The following is a 5,660-nucleotide window of genomic DNA, read 5'->3' as shown; positions in this document are numbered from 1 at the left end:
TCCCTCTCTGCTCAAATTTAAATAAATAAATAAAGTTAAATAAAACAATAAATTTTAAAAATTATATTAAATTAAAAATTATTTAAAAGATAGAAAAGTGGGTAAAGGGGGGATGGACAGCAGCACAGTGGCAGAGTGCAGTGTGCTGTAAGGTTGGTCCACATGACAGGGTTCCGGGTTCAAGTTCAGTGTCCTCCCTGAGTGTATGGGTTACACCTGTGCACCCCGATGCAGGAATGGCTGGAGTTGGGGATGGATTCCAGCATCAAGAGCCAGGTGAAGGTGCCTGTCTGTGTCTGTCTGTCTGTCTTTCTCTCTCTCTCACTCTCTTGCTCACGGAAGAAAATAAATTTAAAGAAAAGAGAAAAGAAAGCTTTAGATATTTGGAAAGGTGTTCAGCTTCATTCATAAGATAAATGCAAATTAAAACCAAAAACATTTTTCACTAAGAGTTTGGCAAAAACCTGAACTTCTGGTAACACACTCTGTTAGATGAGGGTAGGGGGGGAAAAGGAGGGCCAAGTGGGACAACTTCTGTAGAGAGCAATTTTCTAAGAGCTCAAAACCGAATACGTACTTCCTTCCACCCAGTAAATTTCACTGGTATGAATTTATCCTAAAGATAGAACTTATGCAAGTGACATGTATAATAGATTATTCATTTCATTATTGTTTCTAATAGCAAAAATGTTGGAAACAACCTAAATGTCCACCAATAAAAGAACTGGGTAATTGATTTATGGCTCATTCATATAGTGGGATATTATCATATTATGAAACAAGATTCTAATGAGGAAGTTGTCTGTGAATTAATAAGGAAAGAACTTTAAGATATATATTAAGGGGACCAGCAGTTGGCATAATGGCTGTGTCACTGGACTCTCATGTAGCCGACCGTGGTTTGAGTCCTGGACCCAGTGGCTTAAACTCATGCTGGGCGCATGTGCATGTGTGCCCCAGATCCCAAGAGGAGAATGGAGGAGAAGGGATTGCAGCATGGCCATCCCCTTGGGTGGTGACTTCTCACTTTCTGTCTCTATGTCTCTCTCTGTCTTTCTGGCGAGCGCACGTGCCCTATAGCAAAAACCTCTTAAAAAAAAATAATAAAAAGGGGAGGGGAGATTATCCCTATGTGTTTGTTGGCACATGAAGAAACTCTGGGATCAGACTAATAACACAGAGAACAGCTGGGAACCGGTGGCTAATAGAAGCCCCAGGAGGGAGACTTCTGTGAAAATGTTTCAAGTGTCTCCTGGTGTTTGAACTTTGTTAATGTGTTGCTGTTCAAAATGGCAAATTTAAAAATTCACAAAATCTCTGTGAACGTGTGCTGTACTGTGTGTGTGGGGGTGGGGGGGCGTGTGTCTTATTTTAGACAGTCTCACTATGTCGCAATCCTCCTGCCTCAGCCTTCTAAGTTGCTGGGACCAGAGGTGCAAGCCTCAGAACCTGGTTTTACCATCTCAATGAAGCTTTCATTTAGCTTTGGTAAGGAATTTGGTCTTGGGAACAGGTGAACTTTCATGACTAGTGACAATTCGGTGCAGACCAGCTGGTATGGCTCACTGGTAGCTTCTTAGGCCTCAGTCTTGTCTCTCCAGGGAAATTGCCAGCCTGCTCCTCTTTTGGAGCGTCCCTGGTGTTTAACCCTGGCCAGACCCAGAGGCTGTCTGAGGACAACAGATCGTTGGATTAGGCCTCTCAGGCTTTTATCTCATTTCATTATGGACAGTGCTGACACATTTCCACTTCTTTCTTCGTTTTTGTTTTGTTTTGCTTCATTTTGGTTTTTGTTGTTGTTGCTGTGCTTTTTGTTTTAGTTTTTTGCTGTAAGGCACTTGTACTCACCAGAGACAGAGAGATGACCACAAGGCTGTCTCGTCTCCTCCATTCTCTTTCTGGGATTTTAGGCATCTATTCACACATGCTCAGGGTGATTTTCAAGCTGCAGGGTCAGGAACTCCAATCTCAGAGTTGGCCATATGGGATCCAGCTGCCTTAATCTCCATGCCACCTGCTGGCCCATATTTCCACTTCTTCCGTTCAAGTAAATACAAATATTAGAGCAAAAGGACAAGTAAAGTAGAAAGAACACCAATGCCAGGGAAACTGGGCCTCCTGAGAGTGTATCTTCAGACTCAGAAAAAAAAAAAAAGCAGCTTCTATCTTATTGATGAAATGTGTTTGCCTTCTATTCAGTTACCCATTGTATGTTCGATGGTATTTTCTGGTTCAAATGGTTGTATAAAATGCCAACATTTAAAAATCTATTTCCTCCCCTTCCAAAGTCGACAACTCTATTGTTAGAATCTGAGAGTTGGTTGTCTTCAGAGCCAAAGCATAATTCAGTTGAGATGTTCAATTTTATGATACAAATGTGATCTCACTTCTCCAAGGGAGTAGCTTCCTCGAAAATCACTTGGAGAGAAGAGAAAAAGACGTCAGAGCCCAGCGCAAGCCCTGGTGCCTGCTCGGGTTGGCGGTCGGGAGCGGGCTGCTGAAATACTCTGCTCCGGACCTCCCCTCTCAGAGCAAGAAATCCGCCCTCCGCCAGCCTCGGGTGGAGGGAGCGGGTCCCCCTGCAGGCTCCGCAGAGAACTGCCCAGGGCAGAGCGTTTTAGGCTCGGTTTCCTGGGCGTCCAGGGTGTAAAGGGCAGCTTACTACTGTGCTGGCGTGCTCGCTGCTTCCTAGAGGGCATGACTGGGCGGGCAGCTGTGGGCCAGGGGGCCTAAGAAGGTGGCCAGATGTGGTGTGGTCTGCCAACTGCCAGGCAAGAACCCCAGGACTCAGCCTGGACAGCCCTGTCCCGACTGCACACGCGCACCACCACCACCACCCCGCCCCAACACAAAGGGCAGTTCAAGGCTGGCTCCCTTGGGTTTAGCATCTCTTCCCAGTTCCCTCTTTTCCCAATTTATTCCCTACTAGAGATTCTAGCACATGTATGCTTGGGCAAGTTATTCTGGGGCGATTAATTAACCTGGCTGGGCTTCAGTTTGCTTTTTTGTATACAAACAGGGGATATATAATCCCTTTAGAAAACCATTGTGTAATTTCTTATGAAGTATATAATATTCTTTCTCTCCACACACACACACACACACACACACACACACACGGAGAATAAATCTCATGAACAAATGTCAAAGGTATTATACTAAGTAAACTAGATTCTATGACTCCACACTAAGTTCTAGGAAAAAAATAAAATTAATCTATGATATTAGAAATCAGAAACAGTGGTTTCTTTGGATGGTATGAACTGACAAGGGCAGAGGGAACTTTCTGGGGTGATGAAAATGTTCTATATCTTGATTGAAGTGACAGTTACATGAGCACATAATTTGTGAAAAACTCACAGAATTGTACTTCAAAATCTGTACATTTTGAGGCCTGCAGGTGGCAGACATGGTGGTTAAGAGCGCTGGACTCCCACATGCCTGACTGCAGTTTGAGTTCCAGACCTGGCAACTTATTTTCTCACTCCCCACCCCCCTTCTCACTCTCTGTCCCTTTCTGGTCAAATTAAATAAATAAGCAAAGTTAAATAAAATACTTCTTTTTAAAAATATGTACATTTTATTATATGTAAAGGAAACCTCAATTTTAAAATGTCTTTGACGGGGCCAGCAGGTGTTGTGTTAGTTAAGGCACTGGACTCCCACACGACTGACCCCAGTTCGAGTCCTGGACCTGGCAGCTTGAAAATCACATTGGGCACATGTACATGTGTGCTCAAAATCCCAGGTGGAAAATAAAGAAGGAATTATGGCATGGTCATATCTCTTGGGGGTGATTTCTCACTTTTCTTCTCATTGTCTCTCTCTGTCTCTCTCCAGCAAACTCATACAAAAATATATTTTTTTAAGTTTTTTAAAAAGTCTTTGAAAAATAATAATACCTACCTCATAGGTTGTTGTGATTATGAGATAATGCATAGAATGTTTAGAACGGAGTCTGAGTTGGATGTCTGTATAGCATTCAGAGTATTACATGTAGTATTTATTTAGTATTTGTAGGTAGTAGTTATATAGTTCAACACAGTTCAACATCTGTGACATTGGAAGAAAGACATACGTTAAAGTTCTATATGTCAGAATTTTTCATAAAGAGAATCCATAATGGACAAAAAGGAATCACTTTACCACTATCCCAGCCTCACAAGGGGTCGTGAGGATCAAACGGGGCCATATACCTCAGCTACATTTGTGTTTAATTAATACAAAATAAAATAAATGTGGACAGTTAATTATCCAATTAACTTTCTGACATCACTTTTATACCTGAGAAACTTTGTTTCAAGTCCAAATACCAAAGAAGTTCAGAACGATGTAAGGGACATCACACATTCTTGTGAGCTGGATGCCCCATATGCGACAGTCCCGTGGTGAATGCTCAAGATATAGCAGAAGATACCACACCAGGTGTGGCTCTTTAAGCTGCCCCTCTGTGAGGCTCATGAGAAGAGTTTGACCCAGTGGGTTCGAATGCTGCATCTATCACTTATGCACGTGCAATTGGGAAGTTACTTAACTTCTCTAAGCCTCAATTCTTCTGCAAAATGGGAATTAATACCTACCTCCGGTGGATTTCTGGGCAAGTTAGATGAGAGATTGGATGTGTTTCAAAAATAAAAGTTGTTGAATGGGACCAGCAGTTGGCATAATGCCTGTGTCACTGGACTTACATGTAGTCGACCGCAGTTCGAGCCCTGGGCCCGGTGCGTGTGCATGCGTGCCCAAGATCCTGAGAGAATGGAGGAGAAAGGATTTCACTGTGGCCATCCTCCCCTGCTCCCCCCGGGGGTGATTTCTCACTTTCTGTCTCTCTCTGTCTTTCTGGCGAGCACACAGGTCCTGTAACAAAAAACCCTCCCCCCTCCAAAAGAAAAAAGAAGAAGAAATGAAAGCTGTTGCAGACCTCTGCACAAGGTAAATGGTGACGAGTGTCTTGTTGAGCAGTTGTCTGTGAGGGTGAGGGTGTCTGCTACCGCCCGCAGAACTGGAAACCCAGGACCTAGATGCTCTTCAAGATGGACAAGCCCAGAAGCCCAGACGTAGATCTTGGAGGGAACCTGGGACTGGGCTAGATCCAGAAGCTGCTCTGAGAAAGGGTCCCCGAGGAACAGCAGGCAAGGTGAATAAGGGAAGACGTCATTGAGCTCCACAGCTGCTACCGCAGCTGAGTGTACTGAGCCTGGTTTTAGCTCGCGTGTCCCAACCCAAGCAGCACCAGAGTGTAGTGGAATGAAATGCCGTACCCTGTCCTGTATCTATAAAATCTCTCTCCTTACTCTCCTCTATACCTTCCGTAGAATCTGCATGACTTACTAAAAGCTCTTGTGTAAAGGAATTTTGGGGGGAGGGGCAGGACAATTGCTAAATCTCCTTCAAGGGCGGCACAAGAGGAGAGACAGGCTGCAAACCCAACACGGGTTACCTACCTAACATGCCTTACAAGTTCCGAGTTTGGGTCGTATCCTCAATAAGTGACTGACATTTTCTGTCGTGTCGCGCGTGTGTGCACATTCTGGCAAAAGAACGTGCCTCATTCCACGCCCTGGGTGTATGTCGATGCCCCAGCACAAGTGTTTCTATAACAACGAAGGTGTCTTTGTGCCTTCAGGTGGTCGCTGGTGCGGTGGGGATATGGAAAGAGT

This window comes from Tupaia chinensis, unplaced genomic scaffold (assembly GCF_000334495.1).
Source record: "Tupaia chinensis unplaced genomic scaffold, TupChi_1.0 Scaffold000605_1, whole genome shotgun sequence".
NCBI lineage: Eukaryota > Metazoa > Chordata > Mammalia > Scandentia > Tupaiidae > Tupaia > Tupaia belangeri.
The sequence above is the reverse complement of the archived record's forward strand: the minus strand, read 5'-3'. Positions refer to the sequence as shown.